This window comes from Canis lupus, chromosome 5 (genome assembly GCF_011100685.1).
Source record: "Canis lupus familiaris isolate Mischka breed German Shepherd chromosome 5, alternate assembly UU_Cfam_GSD_1.0, whole genome shotgun sequence".
Classification (NCBI taxonomy): Eukaryota; Metazoa; Chordata; class Mammalia; order Carnivora; family Canidae; genus Canis; species Canis lupus.
In genome coordinates this window covers 7,530,689-7,554,813 of record NC_049226.1, presented here as the reverse complement: position 1 = coordinate 7,554,813, position 24,125 = coordinate 7,530,689, and positions in this window count along the sequence as shown.

Here is a 24,125-nt window from a genome sequence, read left to right as displayed (position 1 = left end):
GCCAGGGAGGGCAGAAGGATTTACATTTGGCCGGCGACTTCTGCTAAGGCAGACGTGTCAGCAAAGATAATTGTAAAATATCAAGTGCCATGGAAACACTTATTAATACCAGGGGCTGGTGCTCCGATGGAGCCGGAGGCTCACTCTGGCTCCGATTAACAGCCAGCAGTTTGCAAGTGCGTCCAAAGCACTTGGTTTCTTGGACCGAAAATCACAATCCTCAGTACACAATGATTTAGTGCCTTCTGTCAGAGTGTCTCAAAGCATGTCACCAGCAGTCACCCTGCCCACGTCCTTGGGAGGAGGTGGCACTGAGCAGCAGGTGCTCGGTCCAGTTTGTTTTTGACTAATATGCTTTGGAAGCTTGTGTCCTGTTTTCCACGATCACAGATCCCGTTTTCCTTTCACTCCAGCCCGTCTCCGGGTGGTTCCTTTGCTCTTCCCCCGCAGCATCCAAACCGACTCCCACCTGGCCGTTCTGGATTTCCGAGGCCCCATGAGGATACGGAGGGAGGTGCCAGGATGCAGCCGGTGGTGATACTTTGGCCCCTTTATTGCTGGTGGGAGAGGTCAGAGCAGTGTCCTCCCTGCCATGACTCAGGTAGGGGTGGAAGAAGGAGAGGGGGCCACGGACAGCCCCCCGGGGGTGGGGTTGCTCCCGTGTGGTGCTCACTCTGTTTCCCAGCCAGGCTGCCTTTCTGTTAGCGGAGCGACGGGAGAGCTGGTGGGTGGGAGACAGAGGTGATGCCACGAGATGCCAGAAATAGGAGCCACTGAGGACAGCGGTGAGTCGTATGGGCTTCTCACATATGTCCCTGAGCACAGAAGGAAGGGAGGGAGGGAGAAAAGGAGGGAGGGAGGGAGGGAGGGAGGAAGGAAGGAAGGAAGGAAGGAAGGAAGGAAGGAAGGAAGGAAGGAAGACAGACAAGTTCACAGAGGTATTCAGAAATTGGAAATCTCGAACTCTTGAAGCCTGTCCCTGTAGATGCTGGTTTCTCTTAAGGACATTCCTGTCTTCTCTTGCTTTGATGGTTTGAGAGCAAACAAATCTGTTGCCTTTCACCAAAATACTTGAGAGACCCGGATCAGGTAAATCCCTCCTCCCTCATATCTGTTCTAAGCAAATATGGTTTGCTGAGCATCGGTTTCTCTGATGCTCCCGGGCTGGGTGGCTGTGTGTCCACAGGGCTTGGCAAAGGTCCTTCACCACTACTCCCAGGTTCGGGTGGCCCCTGAATGGGTGATAGAATTCTCGGGACACCAGCCTGGAACCTTCTCCGGGTCTGGCCTGCACCCCAACCCAGCTCAGGAGTTGAGCTCACTGGCAGTGGGATTGGTGCAGGGGCCCCAGGCCTCTTGCCGGCCAGGAGTGACTTGGGTGAGCGGTCCACACGTCGGTGCCACTGGGCGTGCTTCCCATTGGCCAGGCCTGGGGGACACCCTGCAATTCCTGTCATCATCTTGCTTTGAGTTTTCAAGACCTCAGGTGGAAGGTGGAGGGAAGAGAGACTGGGGACTCTGGGAGAACATGCTGGAAAATCTTGGGAGAGAGGATGGGGGGCGGCTTCTCTGAGTTGCCCAGTGCACCCCAATTCCTCACCTGCCCCCTGCTGCCTCCTTCACCCTCGGGCTGGTCCCTGTCGGCCTGGAACCAGCTCCTGGGCCTGCCAGCCTCACCCTCTTTACCTGCTCGGAAACCCATCCCCTGCTACTCCTTTTGATGACTTCTCCTTAGTTGCCACGAAGAAGTGCTCATATCAGCAAACAGATGGCGGCTGAGGCATGTAGCATAAAATATATTTATCAAGGCAAACAGCTGTAGCCCATTTCACTCGGCAGATTTCTATTAAAAGTTCTCCAGAGCTACAAGCCGCTCTGAGGCGGCAATCCGAAGGCAGCCCAGGGAGCCCGGCTTTGTGCTGCTCTCTCCCCACCGCCTTTCTTCATTGGGCAAAGAGAGGAGGCCCAGGCCCCAGACTCCTCCTTTGCCAGCTTCAATTAAAGTGTACCCTGGCCTCTCCTGCCTCGCTGGATGGAGGGGCCCTCCCCAGTGCTCCTACCTTCCTGGGGCTGTGATAAACAATGGGGTGGTGATGTGGAGGGGACATGCCACCACTGGTGCTGTGAGGGCAGAGCGGCCTCTCTGGGCACCTGTCCTGTCCTCACCCCTCCCCGCCCCTGCCAGGACAAGTCCACTCAGAGGGGAGCTAGGCAGTCCTGGAAACCATTACATGGCTTCTGTTCCCTCCAGCCATCCTCACACTCTTTCTCACTGTGCTTCATGCTTCCTTTATTTTGTTGTGTTTTCTGATGGCCAGGACGTTGCTGTGGTCTCTCCTTTGCTGTGGTTTGGAACTGGGAGAGCTGGGATCTATTCCAGACGCTGCTGTTAATTTGCTTTGAACTTGGGCAATCCATTTCATTTGTCTGGGCTCTTAGTTTCCCCCTTAGAGGGATGTGATTGGATTAAGGGAGCAAACTCAAGTGCTTTCAGGGGCTAGGCGGGTGGGTAACGCAGGTGTGGATGGCCACGTGTGGCCAATGCCCAAGTGCATAGTGCGCGCCATCCCGAAAGGCATTTCTGAACTCGAGAGCACTTCAGAGTTGTGGGGACACATCTGGTACGCGGGCCTCTAGTCTGAGACCCCCCGCCCTCCGCCCCAGATTCAATGTTTGCCAACATGCATCAGATGCTAATATTCCATAATGACTCTTGGCCGATGGAGTGGAGTGATCTGTAGGAAAACTACGACTTTTTTGCATTTTATTTTAATAGACTTACTTTTTTTTTTTTTTTTTCCAGAGCCATTCACAGCGAAATCAAGAGGAAGGGACAGAGAGTTGCCCTATGTCCTCTGCCCTGACGCAGGCATCACTTCCTCCACAACCAGCATCTCCCACCGAATGAGACTTAGTTACAATCTATGAACCAACATTGGCACATCATTAGTATCTTCGGTTTATAGTTCCCAATGGCGTTCACTCTCAGTGTTGTGCGTTCTATGTGTTTGGACACATGAGTAATGACATGTATCTACCGCCACCGTGCCCTAGAGAGTATGTCACTGCGCCCAAAAGCTTCTGTGTTCTGCCCAATTATCTCTTTCCTTGATCCCTTTTGCATTTCTTTTAAAGGAGGGATAATGAAATAAATTCGTGGAGACCTTGGATGTTCTGGGTATCAATATGGGGATCACCCGTGGTCTTGAGAAGCCATGTGGTTTAGTGGGTCAGGGACTATAGAGTCACAATGTCTGCATTCAAAGCCCAGCTCTGCTTCTTAATAGCTGCATCACCTCTCACCCATTATTTAACTATACCCCAATTATACCTTGGATAGATTATTTAAATATACCTCAGTACATCTCTGTTTCTTCAACTAAAAAAAAAATGGCAATAAAAATAGCACCTATTTCACAGAGTTGTTGTAAGGATTAAATTGATCGGTCTGAATAATTCATCTAGGATTATGCCTGACATGGAGTAAGTGCTCAATAAATGCTAATTGTTATTTATTGAAATGACCTTCCAGCTTTGGTGTGTTGGCACCAAACAAGCATGCAATGAGTGCTTTTGTGGAGCTAATATTTACAGATAACTGGCGAATGGGGCAAGCGTTATCTCCTCCATCAGACAGATCATCCTTTGGGTTTTGCCTCCAGTCAAGACATAAAACTAAAAATTCTTCTTATACATGATACACTTTTACATGCATCATGTAATTAGATTGCTTGGCAGGGAAGAGGCAAGTAGCGCCTTCCTTATTTTACAAAGGCAGAAGCACACACTTAAAGAGGCTACATAATTTGTTCAAAGTTCACCCAACTAGCAAGTTTCAGTGTTGGGATTGGAGTCCAAGATATTGGATTCCCTTGATAGTGGTCTCTCTACTTCACAGGACTGCTTTCCTACATGCTAACTAGCTGCTGTGATTATGGTTAGTTAACAGAGCCAGGAGAGCTCTGTTGATTTGCAGGGTTCCCCAAAATTGCCAAAAGCATCTTTCAGGTGCTTGTCCAGAGCCCTGATTTCTGGACCCCAATCCAGGCCTATGAACCTGCATTCCCAGAGGAGAGACCCAATAATTTGTGCGTTTAACAAGCACCCCAGCTGATTCTCGTGATCAGAATAGTTTGGGAAATAAATGTTGGGCCAGAAAATTCTGCCAAGAAACCTCACTAGTCAGCTCTGCCCCCAATATCAGAATAGCTGTTTTCAGAAGATGTGATAAGGTCATGAGGGGGAAGGCGAAGAGTGTAGCTAGCTGGAGGGACCAGATGAACAAACAAAGTCTGGGACTTATTAATTCAATTTTCCAAATAGTTATTGAGTTCTTATTTATGAGCAAGGTGCCTTGTTAGGTCCCACATGTCAGGTCGAGAATGTCATGGAAAGCAAAAGAGCCAGTTATCAGAGTTGCAGAGCATTTAGTGGTTTAAAACAATGAATGCACTCACTTGCCTGACCTACTTCCAAGGAAGGGTACTGACACCAGGTGGGGATGTTATCTCTCAATGTCTAATAGATTATGTTCAATCGAACATTGCAATTAGCTTTAAGCTATTTTTTGGTCAATGAGTCTTTCGGGAATAAGTGCAGTACAATGGGGCAATATGCTAAGAGCTTGGTGTACAGAAGAAAGGCTGTGCCCAGCCTCAAGTAGCCTTCATTTCAGTAGGTGAAAAAACATTTGGAATATATCATTGCAAGATGTAATTCAGGGTAATTATCATTCATAATTATAGCACTACAAGTAATGGTTAGCTCCCTCTTCAGTTAATGGTGTATTAACTTCAGGAAGTACGGACAAATCTCCAAGCTCACCATCACCCTACCATGAATGCTTTCCTGCTTCTGACCTTCTGCCCATGCTGTTTTAATTAGGCGTGTTATTTCTTCATTCTCAAGCTCCACCCATGAAAATTCTACCAATGTCCCAAGGCTCAAGTTAAATCCCATCAAAACAAAATGATTTCTATTCCTTTTGGTAAGGCATGACCTACACCTCCTCTGAACCCCCCAGTGGTTCCTCTCTCATGATTCTATCTCCTGCCCTGTAGTTTGTTGTAAGCCTGGAGCTGGTCATACTGGAGTTTTGCCAGTGAATATTAGCATACAGCTCCACCCACAGCAGGTGTTAGATAATCGTATAGTTCGCTAGTGAGGGTATTGGCAGAGGACATAAGTATGATGAACCCGAGGCTCTAAGTTTGATTCCCCAAAGGTGGCCTTTGCTAGCTGGACATTTTAGGTTGTACCTGATGGAAACATAGTTGACATCATTTTAAATATCAAAGGGACTTTTTGACTCACAGAACTGAAAAATCTGTGGCATTAATTTCCTCAGCTTTAGGCACAGGTAGATCAGAATTTGTAAATGTTGTCAGGAATCTTTTTTTTTTTTTCCATCTCTGTTTTTTTTTTTTTTTTCCTACGCCAACTTGATACTTGGGTGGACCATTCCCATGGTGGGGCAAAGATGAGTCCTAGCATCTTTGGGATTATATATTCCACCCACTAATCAAACTCAGAGGAAAGAGAGAACTTTTGATGAAAGCCCAAGGCCTGCCCCTCATTGCAAGTCTGATTGGCCACTGCTGAATCCAAAGGTGATTGGTCCTTAGCTCCACTGGAGCCACAAGAACGGAGACTGGAGACAACTGTACATACATTCCTTATGTAGAAAAAGGAGGGGAGAGGGTGGATGCTGAACAGGCAAAAACAACAGATGTCCCATCCAGAGTTATTTAGCTTTCCATAGGAAAACACTCGAAACAAATTACTTTCTTAAACACTGATTTCATTTCTGATGCTAAACAGGCATTGTAAAAAAAAAATGCATGCATTAATCATAAGATGAACCAGTCCCAAAGCATGTGAAAAGCTCAGTACAACTTGTCTTCACTATGGAATAGACACCTGGAATCACAACCCATGTAAATTTATCCTAGGTAAGTAGTCGGAGGTGCATACAAAGTCAAGGTTGCTAATTGCAGCAAAATTTGTAGAAGGATGATTTCCAAAATGGGAAATGATATCAATATCCAAAAGAGAGATGGTACGTCCATTAAAAGTGATGCTGTGTCCTAGAAATGTACAACGTAACACAAAAGTGCAGAGATACAAAAGGATTTGTATATTGGAATCTCTAGTTTGTATGATTAAACACAGTTGTAACAAAGGCTGGAAGGAGGTAGACTTCAACGTTAACAGAGTTTCATCTTTGAAAAGTAAAAGCACCAATGCGTTTTCTTCTCCTTTATATTTTTCCATTTCCCAATTTTTGCCCAAGAACGCTATTATTACAGGATGGGGAAAAAATACCCATGTTTTATATTTTTAAATTCATGCCTCAGCGTCAGTGCAATTGAAAACACATTTCATTGAATTTATGGTGACTGCAAAGTGGGACAACCCATTCTCTCTGGGACAGAGCCCAGATGACACACAGAGAAGAGCCTTGCAGCCTGCCCTGCCCCGGGCTAGGCAGGAGGGCACCACTTGCTTCTTTTACTCCTGGGCCAGGTTTCTGTTATTTCCATATGGGTTGCATCCTCATTTGCTGCTCACTTAGCCTTGGGGTCAGATAACCCCGCCCTCCTTAATTTATTAATTGATGGAAGGAGAAGGGGAGGAAGGAAAAGGGAAGAGAGAGAACCAAAATCTTTCCCCCCATAGGACTGCAATAAAGGAGCATATGTATCAACTAAAAAAATTTCTTGGCGACAAAAGCTTTTTAATTGAACACAGTCTCTTCAGCCAACTTATGTAAATTCTATCCCAATTTTGGGCATCTATTTTGAGCACAGAGAGAAGCGGTATGAATCTTGCCCTAAAATTGTGCTCAACAGAAGGGGTGACACCATATGGATGCCATGTTATCGGAGCCTGTCACCTGCTAACCGAGATGAGAAATTACAGGTTCTAATCGCCTTCCCGCTGCCTGAGCAGCCCTGGTAGGTGGGGAGCACTTTGGGCATCAAGGTTTGGTGTGACAACCTAACACTTGCCATGGGCTTTGTAGCCACAGGTGGCTGGGAGGGTGCAAGGTGAAGGATAAAGTGAGCCGCAGTCTCGGCATGGGAGACAGTGCTTGTTTCTACCTCAAGGGAGCTGGATTTCCTCCTCCTCAGCTTACGTGGGAATCTGGCTCATCCTTCAAACTATTACCACCTGAGAGGCAGTGGGTGACAATCTAGACTGACCTTGAGTGACTCTCCCATGGAAGTCGGAAAAGTGAAGAAGATAGGAAAAGAGATCAAGGAGGATGGTGGACTACTCTGAGCATCCCCATCCATGAGAATTCTTCACACAGACACCCTCCCCCCATCTCAGGAGAAGGATGTTTTGGCATGTGACATGAGCTGTACCAAGTCAGATAACAGAATAGAGGGTGTGGGAACAGGGGGAGGGAGGGTAGGTCGCCTGCCTTTAGTCCACAGGTGGCTTCGAATGAATCTGGAGGTATTTCTTCTAGAGAGGTATTTTTCACAGATAATTATTTTTCCATTACTCATTTATTTTAATTTTATTTTTTTAAACCATCTGAATAATTGTTAGATATGATGCAGGAAAAGAATAAAGTAGGCACATTTTACATTTCATTGCTATACATAATTTTTCTCCCCAAGTCACTCCAATTCTTAGGCTAAAGTCAGAGGCCAACGCAGTGTCAGATATTTATTATTTCTGTCTCTTACCCATTAAGGAAGCCTAAACTTTGTATCGGCCAGTTGAGTACACAGATGTTGACATGTAGGGGTGCTAACTCTGGATGATTTGGGTAGTAAGTAGCAAGCATGAAATGGTGGTATAGTTGTCGGGTCTAGAAACAGGATCCCTCAGAGGACAGGCTCTGTGTCCCTGGTGCCTGGAAGACAACTGGGCACAGAATGGGTGGACAAAAATGTTATTAAAGACCTGGATGGGGATCCCTGGGTGGCGCAGCCGTTTAGCGCCTGCCTTTGGCCCAGGGCGCGATCCTGGAGATCCGGGATCGAATCCCACGTCAGGCTCCCGGTGCATGGAGCCTGCTTCTCCCTCTGCCTGTGTCTCTGCCTCTCTCTCTCTCACTGTGTGCCTATCATAAATAAATAAAAAAATTAAAAAAAAAAGACCTGGATGTGCAATTTCCAATTCTTTCCCACTTTTGCTTACAGAGCTAGAACATGCAAGAAGCCAATGGGTCTGTCTTTGAAAACTGTTGGGTCCCATAGTTAAAGCAACAGGCTAGAAGTTAAAGATTCCAAAGTCCATTGAGGATTTGAAGGCCTTTTACTTCACCAGCATTCTCTTTATAAAATGAGGCCACTATAATGAGTGACCTGTATCAAGTGGTTGGTCCACTCAGTAATTCCAGACTCCAGTGTGCTCATTGATCTTGATTCTCCTTTGCCTAGATGAAGAGTGTTTGGGTTTTATGAGAAATAGTATTTTCTACCTAAGTAACTCGTCTGCTCTGTGTCAGATGTTGATTTTCCTCCCTCCCTCTCTCCTTCCCTCCCTCCTTGCCTCCTATCTTTCATCCCTTTCTCCATCCCTTCCTTCATTACTTTCTTTAACCATAAATACTCACTGAACACTTACTGTTTTCTAGTCACCATGATGTTTATTTGGGATTAAAAAAAAAAAAGAATGAGGCATGCCTGACTTCAAAGAATTTATAATTTAAAGAAGGACTTGCAAACAACCAAATCCATAGTTGTACTAGCTTAATATGTGTTATATGGACATAGGAAGGGCACTATGGGAATACAGAAATGAGATCTCCAAGTCACATATCAACTCCAAAATAGTATAAGATTATCAGATTGTGTGTGTGTGTGTGTGTGTGTGTGAGAGAGAGAGAGAGACAGAGAGAGAGAGAGGGAGAGGAAGAGAGAGACAGAGAGGGAGAGAGGGGAATAATGAAGGAAAAGTAACAAATCATACAATGAACTCTTGGTGTTAGGTGTGGCTTATTGGAGAAACCATCTGTGATACTTCCTACTATCAAAGTTGTTTTGAGGAAAATTGAGGAATGTATGGAAAGGACTTATCATAATGTCTGATTCATAAAAATACTCAAAATAGGAGTTAGGATGTTGGTCATTGTATTAATATCATTATACTGTTATACACAGTTCAGCTCAACGAACATTTAAGAATATCTAGTACTGTATTAAAGCCCTGAAGAAACATATGTTCCAGTAAAGAATAAGTATGTGCAAATGATTAATCAGAATCTAAAATAATATGTGCAAAAAAGAGAAATATGAAAAAATGTAGAGAAGTGGTATTGGGAAGGGGATGATTAAAATGCATGTGATAGTATGAAGAAAGTTTTAAAGGATGAATAGGAGTTTGTCCTATGAACCAGGAGTGGGAGGGAAGGGCATGGCAGGTAAAGGAATTAATCAACATGGCATACCCAAGGCATTTCTAGAGGATAGATGAGAATAGTTGTTGGGGATGGAAAGCCTGTTAGCAATAGAATAACATTTTTAACAAATTACTCTGCAGTAAGTAGCCACCATGCGCATATTTCTATCATCAGACTCATCCATCTGTATTGTAGCTTTCCCATATTTGTGTCTCCTATAGGATTGTGAACTCCTTGAATGAAGAGTTTCTTGTTAACCTTTTTACCTCTATCTGGTATATACTATGTGGTCGATATTTGTTGAATAATGGATCAATTAAAATTAATTCCTAAGAGGAATCTTAGATGTTCCTCTATATGTCCTTGGCATTTCAGAGAGTTGGATACCTCCACCGCCCCCAGGGTTATCCAATGAGGACACTGGTGGCTACTTTCCATGTCTTCAGAGAAGGAGACCAGGCCGAAATATTTTAGCTACTGTAGGGAGATTGGGCATTTAACATCACATCATCACCTAACAATAAGATTTTATGCTGTACCAAAAATTAGATGATTAAAGCAGCCTATGGGAGAATTCTTCAGTGTTAATTTTTTTTTTTTTGGGCCTGTTTCTTATAGACAAAGGACAACTGACTGGGTTGGGCTGGGGATTAATTCTAACTAGAATGGATTTGCTAGGAAATGAAATCTGAAAGCCTTGACGAAAAGTAGTTTTTCAGTAGATAAATACAGGGTTGAGACAAAATGGGATAGGATTTCGGTCTAAGGGACCAGCTTTGACAATTGGTGCCTTAGAGGGCCCCGGGGAGGGGAGGCTCAGAAGGTGGGAATCTCCTCTGCCTGCAAAGGCAGATGTCAGCTTGAGTGACTTTTCTCACATATGACCTTGGAAAGCAGGAGTTTGAATGACCATTTTTCGCTCTCCATAGGGCAGGTTTCTGTGCTCTGGAGGAGGTTCTCGAGGATGCTGCCCATTGAGATTCAGCATCTCGAGGGCAGGAAGGAAATAGGTCTTCATTTCCCACTTTTTATCTCCAGTACCTGACTCGGTCGGTACCTGGCACATAGTAGGTGTTCTCTAAATATTCACTGGGCGAAGGAATGAAAATAAGAATTAATACTTTCATAGAACATACTCTGTGCCGGTCATCGTTTTAAGAGCTTTGAATGTGTTAATTCCTTTTTTAAAAAATATTCTATTTATTTATTTATTTAGAGAGAGAGGGAGCAGGGGGAGGGGCCCAGGGAGAGGGAGAGAGAGACTCTAGCAGACTCCACACTGAGCATGGAGCCTGACAAAAGGCTCCTTCCCATGACTGTGAGATCAGGACCTGAGCCAAAATCAAGAGTGGGAAGTTTAACTGTCTGAGCCACCTGGGCACCTCTGTGTTAATTCCTTTTACCTCTGCAACAAACTTATGAGGTAGGTTCTATTGGGGATAAAATGGCAATGAAATGATGGTAGATGAAGCCAGCTGAGCACCATCTGCCTGCAGCTCCAAGGGCAGGGCCCATACTCTGGGGCTTTCTCTTTGGGTCAATCAAGGGCAGCCTATGGTGGAGATGACATCTTTATGGTTGCTCCCTGACCCTAACCATTTGCTAAGTAGGGAGGGTCATCTAATAGCTCTAGGTGATCTGGGCCAGACAGAGCAAACTTTATGATAGCCATTTGCACAGCTGCAGCAAGAGCCAGGCAGGTCTCAGGCTCCCTGTTGAGTGATCACATCGATGGTAAACATGCGCCTTTCCTTGAAAGCAAAGCCTTCTCTGAGCTGAGCCTTGGGGCTGAGTGTGTGAGGGAGCCTCTGGGGAAGGCAGGTCACCCTAGACAGTTAATGTAAACACAGCTGCGATCCTCAGTGGAGAACGGTCTCTTAGTAGCAACTGCTCGGCCAGCAGCTCATCAATCTCTTGCATACAGCTGATGGGAGAGTGTCAATTTTCTGAAGTGTCTTCTCCAGGATAAGCCCCTCCCTGGATCAGAGGGGCAGATATGGACTGGCCTCTGAGCAGGGTGCTGGGAGACAGTACAGGCCCTGGAGCTGGCACTTGCTTCCCTCTCCTCAAGAGACTGATGGAACTCAGGGAGGCTTGAACCATCTTTGTTTGACACGAACGTTTTTCTCCCGTTGGCACACTCACTGCCATGACCTCACCTTGGTGGACAGCAGAAATGCGTTGCCAGCTTTTGATTATCCGAACTCAAGGACGGAAGCAGTGTATTATTCAAGAGTGGGCAACCCAAGGCCAATTTTGACTTTGGGATCCATTAGCTCTTTTATTTCACTTATATGGCACAGAAAATTAGAGCTGGGTGGGACGATAGAGGTAATTTATTCCAAAATCCTTATTTTCTTTTTAGAAAGATTTTGTTTATTTATTCATGAGAGAGACACAGTGAGAGGCAGGGACACAGGCAGAGGGAGAAGCAGGCTCCCTGTGGGAGCCCGATGTGGGGCTCAATCCCAAGACCCCGGGATCACGCCCTGAGCTGAAGGCAGACGCTTAACCATTGAGCCACCCAGGCATCCCTCAAAATCCTTATTTCACAATGAAGAAAAGAATGGCTAGAAAGGAACAAATATGATAACACTGTTCAATGGATAGCAGCTGACCTGGGTCCATTGCTCATTGCATTAAACTATCATGTTTTCCAGATATACACAAATAAGTCTACAGCCAACTTAACTCAGAATCACTGCCCTAGATGATTAGGATGAAGAAGTTTCCATGAATTCTTCAGCCTGAAGAACCCAGAAGTCTGCATTTCCCTTGTCAGGGAGATGGGTTTGTCATCTGGGTGGAGACTGGTCACAGGGTGGTATCTCTGGTCTACAGAGAAGGGGGTCGGGTGGGATGGGAGGGTGATGCAAAGTTTGGGCAGGGTCTTGGAAGTTAGCTAAGCCTAGGTTTGTATTCCAGTTTTGCCACCTCCTTACCTTCCTTGTGACTTTAGGCAAGTAAGTTCTCTTTTCTGAGCCTTCATCTCCTATTTTGAAAATGTTAAGGACATAAACTATGGCTTTGTTACCTTTGTCTGTCAACGCTGGTCATGGATGGTGATGGTACAAGACTTGGAGCTGGGTTGTCCTATGTAGTGTCTTACTTCATCCTCACAATTTATTTTTTTTAAATGTGGTAAAAACTATTATCACCTCCATTTCATAGAAGAGGGCCTCATGTTTAGAGATTTCAAGGGTCAGAGGCAGGCCTCGATTTTCACTTGGATGTTCAACTTGGAGGTGCCAAATATTGGGACACCTGAGATGGAAGACAAGGTGAATGACATCTTGAGATGGATCTTCTCTTTGAGTAATTCATACTCAGGCCAGAGGGAAAGAGACTGGTAAGCAAAGAGTCCCAATACGGTATGATGCAGGCTCTTCAGGGTGTGGGAAGGAGCTCCTATCCCAGAAGGGAAGACCAGGGAGGGCTTCCCGGAGCACGTGTCTCCACTGACTTGAAGGACGGAGAGAAATCACCCGGCTGCAGAAGTATAACATTCACATCCCAGATATTAGAGAGATGTGAGAGTTTCAGTAACCTGGAGGTGCAGACAAGCTGAATATAGTTTGAGGATCTATAAAGAGCTGTGAGAGACTGGGAGTGGGGGCGTGAGGGGCGTCAGCCAGCAGTCAGATCATAAAGTACTGCATATACTACGTTAGGGACCCTAACGTGTTGGGGACCTATGGAGATTCTTAGGGACATTATCATCTTCGAGTTTTAGAAAGATTACTTCTTATCTCACAAGATTTCTGCAGGAATGGCCACAGCCTTTCCACAAACCTGGTTCAGATTATGGCTGAGCAGGAAGGCTAAAATAATATACAGGCAGTGGACAGACAGTATTTTCCAAATCCCATCCCTAGACATTTCTATCTGAGCTCCCTGAGACCTCCCATCCCTTCCCGGCCTTAAAGACACTAGATCTGGGCTGAGAAGCACTGCAGAAGCCCCAGGTTGGAATGGGGAAGAGCAGAAGGTGATAAACCACCTGGGGGGCCTGCATGGCTGTTCCCCTCGTGGCTCGGGGAGCCTCAGTATACTGAGGATGTCTCGCCTCTGGGCTGCCATCCATCTGAGGTGGGGGACAGTCTCATTGGCCTTCTTGCTGGAGGATGCATTTGCATCCCTGCTTAATTGAATCCTCATCCTTTTAAAGTTTTTTTTTGTTCTATTGCCTGGAGGCATTCAGGTAATGGGTGCATTTTTAATAAACCCAGAAGTAAATAACTATTTTCTCCCAGAAAATCTAGAGGGACCACAGTCCTATTGCAGCTTTGAAAACGTTGATACTGAGACTGGGAGCAGGGGACGTGCATACTCTGACTGTCCTGGGTGGTTCTCATCCTCGCTTTCAGGTGGACGAGACCCAGCTGGGCCCTGGAGAGAGCAGTGCTGGAGAGGCTCTTCAGGGACACCTGCGGGTTCTCACGCTGCCAGCTAACCCCCTCTAGTGTTGATGAAAACAGACTATTTGCAGCTGTGAAAACACAACCTGCCTGCTGGGGTGATGGGACTTCTGGTGGGTTCCCCACCTGCTCCCTTGTCCTCAGTGTCTCGGACGCACAGGAGTGAGGCCAGCAGTTCGGGGAGTCGGAATTCGGTGTCTTGCGCTGACCCACCCCACTTCTGCTGACCTGCCCCTGATTGCTTCCCCCCACGCAGGGTCTTCACCAGCCCCCCTTGCTCTGCAGCCTCGCCTCTGCTGCTTCCTCAGGCCTCACCTTCTACCCCTGTTGCCCTGCCCCTGATGCTCATGTTATCACCACACTTTTGCTCCTGCCACTCGTTTGGCCCAGAATGTTCTCCACTACTTCCGTGCCAGGTCTGTATGCTCCAGATTGAGTTTCTTCATCTCTTTGCCCACACTGTGATAAGTTCTTCTTCCCTCGAAATCCTACAGCATTTAAGGATCTTACATTTGGGATATGCCACCTTGTGCTTTCATTTAGCTTTTTATGGCTATGTAAACTCTTTGAGGGTGGATGGTTGCCTGGCGTCCTGCATGGAGCAGATGCCCCAGGCTTGTTTATCCCACAGAGCTGACATCCTCCAGCAACTTTCAATTTAATCCTAGAGATAGGAACATCCTAGATATAAAGTGGCCCCTCGTACCCGCTGCCACCTCCAGCTTACCATACTCTGGTCCCCAAACTTACACCTCCTTTGAAACTTTCTACAAAATTCTCAGTTGCGAGCATTGCCAAACCCAGTGTGAACTCTATGGCTTGGTATAAAGAATTGTAGCCTAGTTCTAAACTTGTTTTCAATTATGATGAGCTTGCACATTAAGTGACAAGGAAAAGGCAGCGGTTGTCTTTAGAGTTATGGCCCATGGTCAGGTACCGTTTTCTACTGTACCCACCCACATAATTTCCACAAGAGAGGAGGTGAGCTCGGCCCTCCTAATCTGCATGGCTCTCATCAGAGAGAGACCCTTCAGCCTGGGACCTCAATAGATGCTTTGTACCCATTTCACAGATGTACCAACTGGGGCAGCCAAGCCCTGACGGCATTTCAGGGATGCTCAGCTTTGGAACGAGCCAGGCTATCTCTATCACCCGCTGGACCTGAGCTGTCACTCTCCTGTTTGGCTAATGGAAGTAGGTTAATTCAAAATCACAAGAGCAACTCTTTGAAGTGGAAGGTTGTCTGGGGTGGGGATTATAAACTTTAGTTTCTAATGAACCCTAATGGCACCATTTCTTCTTGGTAGGATATAGAGCAGCCCTTTCAGAATGCTCTGTGCGAAACCTCTGAAAAAGCTGCTGACCACAGCTCTAGAAGCAGAGCTAAGCACGAGTCTGATTCCTTTTGCCTAATAAACGCCTTCCTCCTTGCTCCCTCCTTCTGCTAAAGACCTCTCCTCCACTGTAACCTCTTCTAATCCCTTCTTGCCAGATGTAACAATGTCCCTCTGGATCCTTCTCTCTGAGAACAGAAGTCAGGAGAGGGGATGTCGCAGGGTCCCATTGTCCGCCGCACCTCCTCCTCTGGATCCCAAAAGAAAGCTCAGCAGCTGATGGGGAAGTGATTTATAATCCCAAACACAGTGTCTTTTGCTGTTGGTTCCGGTTTCCTGCACCACAAATCGTTTTGCATATTAGCATTTCATTGATGACATTCAAAACAGGTGCACTGCCTATAGAACAGCTGCTGAGGCCCACTGAAAGCTTCCAGCCGAGACCCCGGGTGCGTGAACCCTCCTTCTGATAAGCTTCAGAGCAGGTAAAATCATCATTAAAGGAAAATTGACTTGTAAGTACGTGCAAGATTCTAGTCATTGCATCCTAACCACAAAGAAAAGCGAGGCGGCGGCGGCCAAGGGAATCTTTTTTAAAAAATGTATTCAACAGAACAACAGAAAAGAAATTGCCATCTCAGGAGAGGGGCATGACACAGCTTGAAGATGCCAAGAAATCAAACTGTTTGCATTCTCCCCTGGAATTGGGGGTTGCCGCCGGGAGCTGGTACCTCTGAGGCAGGATGGCTCAGAAGACTGGGAAGAGGCAGGGCTTAAGGTGCCACGGTAGAAAAAAAATAGGGTAAGAACTTGTGTGAGGGGGAAAAAAATCGCGAAGAAGCCCTAGGATATCAGATAGAAGCCAGCCTCGCTAACACTGGACCCCAATATGTCACGTCTCATAATGTTGGATCCTGAAGAGTAATTTTGAAGATTTCTTCCAGTTAAAAAAAATGACCTAAAAAATTTCACAGTTACAGGCTGGAACTTGGAAGCAGGGTGTGACTTTCCCATGCAGACCCCGGCTTTGCCCCAGAACTACTGCTCGAGTACCAACAATATGCCAGGCACCAAGGGCATGACTTCCTCATTAACATAGGAACATTTGACAGCATACCTCTCATCCATTCTACAGATGAGTAAACTGAGGATCAGGGCAGGTGTCACTGGACCCAAATCACACAGCTCATAAGAGGCAAAGTTAGGATTTGAATGCAAGGTGCCAACTCTAAAATCAAAGGGCTTAATGTTCTTTTTTTTTTTCACCCTTAGAATAACACGCACTGTATTCCAGAACTACAACACAGCAAGAAAACAGGACCCAGACAAAGCCTCCTGCACAATCCTCTCTTTTTTCTTTCCTGTAGAGAAACAGCAAAATGTTATTGCAAAGGTGGTGAGAGAGAAGTAGATGTTCTCGGATAAGCCGAGAATTTTTTTTTTTCAAATTTTACCAATTTTATTAAGGTACAATTGACACAATATAGGGCGTGTGTGTGTAGGTCAATGTGTAAGGCATGGGCTGATGTGATCCTTCTACATAAAAGCACATTCACCCTTTAAGCTTAGATCCAGATGCTCAGCCGTTGTCAAGTAGTTGCTTATTTCCTCTTCTTGTCTGTGGTTAGGAAAGAGAGTAGGATGGAGAACTCTCCAGAACTGAAGCCCCTGTGTGGGGGAACAGACTCTGGGCTTAAGCCTCTTTCATATAAATCCTGGCTGCCTTCCTGTCCTCTAGCTGGGCCCTAGTGTCTTAGAGGTGGGAAGGACTGCAGGGCCACCTGGTCCAGGCCCTTTACCTTACAGATGCGGAAATCAAGGCCAGGACAGATAAAAAGAATAGTAGCTAATGATAAAGAGAATTCTAATTTAGTTCTGCTGACTTGAGGATGCCGCATTTTATGACAGCTTCTTCTCATGTCTGCACCACAAAGCCTTGTCCTGGCTCTTTCCCTGCTGGGCATGGGCAGTTGGGGAAAGGTGCCACTTCTCTTCAGGAGGAGAGGATGTGTGGGGGGCCCTTCGGCCTTCCAGCCTGGCCCTACGGTGATGGAGCACAGGCATCTCCACCGCGGAGGGGCTCTGGGCCTCAGCAAGGCTCCTGCAGCCAGAGAGGAGCCTGACTCCTGAAACAAAGAAGTCAAGGGGAGTCCTCACAAAGCCAGGCATTGAGATCGCTGGGGAAGAACTCAACTCTATCGGTCAATTATCTGCTTTTGAGCTGATAAATGCACCAGGCCAAGGGCACCGGGCCATGAGGGCACGCAGTTGCCAAGGGTACTGCAGACAGAGTCTCGAAGACCTTTCTGTGCGGTGAAGAGGCAAGACGTCCACATGAAGAAAGTGAAGGGACAGTCCATTGGTGGGGAGTCAGTTCTGGGAGCACTGGAGCTCCCTGTGCCCTGAGGTCCTCGGGGCTGCATCTCAGAGGCACAGGGCTTAGGGGGATCTCTCAGGGGCAGCATCCTCAGTCAGAAAAGGGATCTGAGGGGCCTGGAGCCCTTTCTTATCTTTCTTATGCCACGCCTGTACAGCTGTTGCCAGAGAAATTCATGGTGAACCCGACTGGCCCGCTAGCCAGGGACACCCCCCCGGCCCCAAGTGTGCTGTGCTGAGACTTACACTGCACATGATGGTGGCTCTGGATGGATTTTCCACTCCTCCTGGGTCTCTGAGTACCATCCTGAGCATCACTCTGTGCCAGGCTTTGGGGTTTAGAAGGCTGGTTAGGACCCATCACCCCCAGCAGAAGGGAGGACAGTGCGCAGCATCACCACCGTGGAGGACACGAAGGTTCGGGAGCCTGACCAGTGAAACACAAACTGGCTTTAAACTTGGGTCTTCTGGGTCCTTGCATGAGATCACACAGCCTCTTTGCCACCATCCTCCATGCCTCCACCCTCCTTCTCATGAGGCCAGATGAAACCTGAGCCAGGCTCTCAGGTGACAGACTAGCCTCAGCTGCAGACCTGGGCAGGAGACCCGGGATCACACAGCGCACCTCCCTCCGCAGGCAGCGGCCTCAGCACAAGTGCTGCCAAAGCCCATCGGACAGACGGGGGTCACTGGAGAGCACAGAGGGTTTTAATCAAGGAGCAGAAGTAGATTTGCTCTTCCAATAATCCCATATTAATTAGTGTCATTTGAAGAATGGCCCGTTGCACACTTGCTTCTGCTGGAGCCCCAGTTGGCAATCCAGGAGGCCGCCGCGCTCCTTCCTGCAGGCTGAGTCTGCCCTGCGGTAGGAGAAAAATGTAATTTTGTTTCAAAACCTTGGGGAGGTCTCAAGGTCTCTCTGATGGAGAGGAAAACAAAAAGAGAAGATGGTCTACAAGGTTCCTCCTCTCTTGTGCCTTGGCCCAGTGGCAGTAATTACACAGATTAGAAGTAATTACACAGATTAGAAGTCGTGTTTAAAACAAAATCATCTTTCTCATGGGCCTCACCTCACTTGCTAGGAACTCATTGGGCTCCTGGTCACCCTCCTGAGCAACTAAATACACCCCGGGTACGGGTGAGGGGTCGGCCCTCACTCTGGCAGGAGTCTGGACTCAAATTCAACTTCCACCTCTCCCCTGGGATAGTTTCCTGACCCCCTTTCCCAGGGGCTGAAAGCAGCATTTGGGGGACTTGTAAATGAGAAGAGCAAGATAACGGCAATTTGTGGGGGGGCACGTGAGGGGTCCAGTGCTAACAGTAGCCACATGGAAGTAACCACACGGATGGGGTCGCGTTGGGTGGTCAAGGCCAAGCCACGAGCCACGTGCTGTTTGAAGCACGTTGCCTTGTACTTACGTATTTGGTTCTATTTTCTTAGGTTCCATTATGGTTTCCACTTTACAAACGAGGAAACTCAGTCTCAGGGAAGTTAGGTCATCTGCCCTGAAGCACGGGTCAAAATCCCAGATCCCAGTTCCGCCTCCTAAGTCCAGATCTACAGGCTGTATTGGTCCCTTGGTGCGACTTGTCCCTTCCCAGGATGCACCTACCTTATCCCTGGTCCCATTTCTGCTCCTTTTCTGGCCCAATGCCATTTCTCCCCTGGGTATCGTACCCTCCTCACCCTGGCCAAGGCCAAGGCCAAGACCTTTGACCTCCTCTTGGACCTCTTACCTGGACAGAATCGGCTTTTTCAACCTTTCTCTTTCCCGGTCTCTGGATATCATCACCCCCTCAGGACCCTGCTAGAAGTTTTAGCAGGGTGATGGCTGTCAAGGTGGGAACCCATCACCCTTCCTCATAGATGAGAGGCCCCTGGGGGTGGAGGGCTGAGGGGACAGACATCCCTCCGCAGCACCGTAGAGCCACCGCTTTCAACTCTACGGTTCATGTAAAATAATGTTTATCTCACAACTGGAAGCCGTGTGTAAAAAAAACAAAAGAATTGCTGTAGAGTATCCATGAATTAATCTAGGCTGAACTATTAATGTTAATAATGGGGCCCCTCCTGAATAACATTTCCCTCTTTGCAGAGGCCTTTTGTTTAAGGAGTTAGGCCAAACGGAAATTTCATTTGTAAATTTTAGATAGCCTGGTGCATCCTATAGGGCATGATATCCGTGCTTATGGGGGATTTGGGGGATCCTATAAAGTGTGCTGCCCTCCATGAGGCCGGGGTTGTGGGTCTCCCATTTCCATCTGGATGGGCAGAAGGCACATGGTGGGGGAGCACGAACAGCTTTCTCCCCATCATGGGGGTTCCCTGCCCTCGGGCCTCCTGGGGGCCTCGGCGAACACAGGTGTTTATCCCCTCCTTCTCTCTTCTACCCCAAGCAACCTCCCCTAGGCCACCTGAGCTCCTTCCCTCCACCTTGTCAAAGAAGAAAGCTGCAACCATGTAATTATGATATCCTGGGGGTAATTTTAACTATAAGTCATTATTCTAAAACAACTGATGCAATCCCCATTTGCCAGCACAAAGAGATGATTCTCACTAGCCTGAACTCACTGTCAAACATGCCAGGAGAAATAAAAAGGTGCTAATGCAATATAGCCCAGAAATAGAAAATAAGATTAGAGGCGATGCTTGAGATTTCAGGCTGCAGGGTGGGGGGAAAATAGCACAGGGTTTAGTTACCAGCAGAACTGTCAGACAGAAAGCCTCCGAGGTCATTAATACCGGAACCTTCATTAAGCCAAGTGGATAAAATTAAAGGGTGTTTGGTGAGGTTTTAATTTTTCCTGGAGGTTTGCTGTCTCTGAAGGGCATTTGGGGCTGGTGATGAGGCCAAGGCAGGAGGCCCGAGAGTGGGGAATCAAGATATTGGAGTTCTCCTTCTTTGTCATCTTCTCAGCGAGCCTGCTGAGAGTGCGCCGGGCCACCAGGGCCTGCTTGGCTGGAGCTGCTGCAAAATCAGTGAACCCAGTCTTCCCGACCCGAAACGCCGCCGTGGAGCAACAGTCTCTCCCCAACCCGCAGCGTGGAGGCCCCAGGGCCCCACAGCCCGAAGCATCCTAGCTCAGGCCCAGCACGGGTGCCGTGGGGGGGGGGGGTAGGGGGTGAGGACCACATCCGGCTGGGGAGACATCCAAGGTCAGTCCGGGCACCCAGAGCCGGGCCCACGTGGTCCTGGGGGCAGGCAAGGCTGGATCCTGTTTGCCCAGCTTTCTGCAAGGCTGGGAGGCGGGCAATGGTAGCCTTTGGTGGCTTCTCAGCACGGCTTGTGGCGCTGCTCCCTTACCCCGGGATGCCTCTCCCACATCTCATTCTAGTAGGACCTTAGTGCCTGCTGCTTGTCGCAAGGAATCCAACATATGAATCCTACCAGAGTTGTCAAATGATTAGCGTTTGGAGGTGTTAAACATTCCTCCCAGAAATGTTTATGTTTCAGAAAAAATGCTCCCCTCCCCTTTTTTTTACTGTGATAAAATACACATTACATAAAATTTACTATCTTAACCATTTTGAAGTGTACAATTCAGGAGCATTAAGCACATCCACGCTGTTGTGCAACCATCCCCACCATCTGCCCACAGAACTCTTTTCATCTTGTAAAACTGAGACTGTATCCATTAAACACTAACTCCCCTTCCCTCCCTCTCTCAGCCCCTGACAACCACCATTCCGCTTGCTGTCTCTACAAATTTGAGGATTCTCCATACCTCATGGAAGTGGAATCGTATGGTATGTGTCTTTTTTGTGTGTCTGGCTTATTTCACTCAGCATAGTGTCCTGAAGGTTCATCCATGCGGCAGCATGTGACACAATTTCCTTCCTTTTTAAGGCTAAGTAATATTCCACTGTATGTCACAAATGGCCGTGAAAAATGATCAATATCATTTGGCATCAGGGAAATACAAATCAAAGTCATAAGGAGACCCCACTTCATATTGGTCAGAATGGCTAAAATTTACAACACAGGAAACAGCAGATGTTGGTGGTGTTGCTGAAAAAGGGAACCCTCTTGCACTGTTGGTGGGAATGCAAAGTGGTGAAGTCACCTGGAAAATGGTATGGAGGTTCGTCAAAAAATTAAAAATAGAAGGTACGACCCAGGAATTGCACTAGTAGGTATTTGTCCAAAGGATATAAACATAGTGATTTGTACGGGCACCTGCACCCCAATGTTTGGAGCAGCTATGTCCACAATAGCCAAACTATGGAAAGAGCCCAGATGTTTATCAACAGATGAATGGATAAAGAAGATGTGGCATCTATGTATATATACACACAATGGAATATCAAAAAGAATGAAATCTTGCCATTTACAATGATGTGGATGGAACTAGAGGGCATTATACTAAGTGACATTAGACAGTCAGAAAAAGACAGATACCATAGGATCTCACTCATATGTGGAATTTAAGAAACACAACAGATGAACATAGGGGAAGGGAAGGAAAAATAAGATGGTGACAGAGAGGGAGACAAGCCATAAGAGACTCTTAACTGTAGGAAACAGACTGAGGGCTGCTGGAAGGGAGGTGGGTGGGGTGACAGGGTAACTGGGTGATGAGCATGAAGGAGGGCATGAGATGTAACGAGCACCCGGTGTTCTATGCAACTGATGAATCACTAAATTCCACCCCTAAAACTAATAATACAGTATATATTAACTAAATAGAGTTTAAATTTAAAAAATAAAAAAAATTCTATTGTATATCTATACCATATTCTGAAGCTCAGAACACACACACACACACACACACACACACAAAAAAAAAAAACAAAAAACCAACCCTTACAATCCCAAAAGAATATGTTTTAAATGATGGAATGCAGGTATGGTGCTTGGTCAGTAAGGAAAGGTGAGGGAACTGGCCTTTCCTCTGTTCTCTGATCTAAAAGCACAGGATTAGAAATCAGGGCATCAGAGTTCTAGCCTGACCCTGCTCCAGGGGACTCCCTCCTTGTGCTCTTCTTCAGGAAAGCCTGGAGTAATGATACCTGCCTGCTTTCACCCTACAAGGAGCATGAAGATGGTGATGAAGTGTTGAGATTCTTGAAGGAAAACAGGATCAGGGACACCTGGGTGGCTCAGCAGTTGAGCGACTGCTCAGGTCCTGATCCCGGGGTCCTGGGATCGAGTCCCACATCGGGCTCCCCACAGGAAGCCTGCTTCTCCTTCTGCCTGTGTCTCTGCCTCTCTCTCTGGGTCTCTCATGAATAAATAAATAAAATCTTAAAAAAAAAAAAAAAAAAAAGGAAGCAGGATCAAATGTGCTTTGTGTCATGGTGCCCCGAGCTTCCTTTGGAGTCACAGTGTTGGTGGGACATCTTGAGGGCTTCTCAAGAGCCAACTCAATCAGAACAGGGAGTCTTCTCTGGGCTTCTTCCACCGAGTGATCACTGAGGTACAGGAGAGGATGTGCTTTGGTTTTGTTCACATGGAGAACAGACACCTAGAGAGGGCCTATGACCTTTGTAGATTCTCCAATCTGGCAGGGGAGGGCATCTTCTCCAGCTGATGATGCACGTCAGAGCTGAAGGCCACGCAGTCCTCGCTCGGAGTTATTTGTGACATCCGTGCTAGGAATCCAGTAGTGTGAATTAAATGATATCCTACCAAATGAAGAGCCGATACTTGGACTTCTCCTGAGACAAGTCTTTCAAGTCCCCCTGATAGGACATCCAAAGCCAAGCTATTGGAAGTGTGATCCTGAACGAGCAGCCTCGGTCTCACCCGGGAGTGTGATAAGGTGCAGAGTCTCAGGCCTCACCTCAGACTCTGAATTTCAATTCATTCTCCAGGTGATGTTTACATTAAAGCCTTAGAAGTACCAGCCAAAGCCCTGGATTAGGCCCAAAGGAAATGCCAGTCTGGGGGATTTCTGGGCCTCGGTTAACTTTTTCCATAGGGTGGGAGGCTGGATAATAGCACCCGTGCTGCTCATCATTGCAGTGCTTGGGAGATCAAATGACACAATAAATGGGAAAGTGCTCTGAAAAGTACAAAGTGTTTGGGAAATGTATGGTGTTTCTATGCTCATTGGCGGCTGGCCTGGCCCCACCCCTTAGCTGGGGAGTCCTCTTCATCTATGTGGCCAAATTAATCTATTTCTCTGCTCTTGCTCCTATACCCTCTTTGAAACAACATCAATTTTGGTTGCCTTCATCCAGACTGCAAAGAGTATTTGAATTCACATTATTGCCTTTAGTGAGATTCTCTTTTTTGCCTCCATTTTTTTCTCTTTTTTTCTTTCACTTTCTCTCTCTCTCTCTCTTTTGACACACATTTGCCGTGGTGCCTGGGACCTGGTGCAGAGGAGATTAGCGTGGTGTTTCAGCCACTGGCCATGCCTCCGAGGAGCAGAGCTTTCTGTTTATCTCTTAGAAGCAGACATTTGGATTTTATCCCAGGGGGATTTTATCAGGGTGCCCTGAATTCATTCATTCATTCATTCCCGTATCCCTCCCCACCCCATCCACACACCCACATGCAGTTACATGTCAGCCATGTCAATGTGGTCTGCTGTGTATCTGGGAGGCTGTGTGTCACATGGAGCCATCTGGGGACTGTCTGCAGAATTCAGCTTTCTTTCCCTAATCGCATTCCTGTGCTGGGGTTCTTT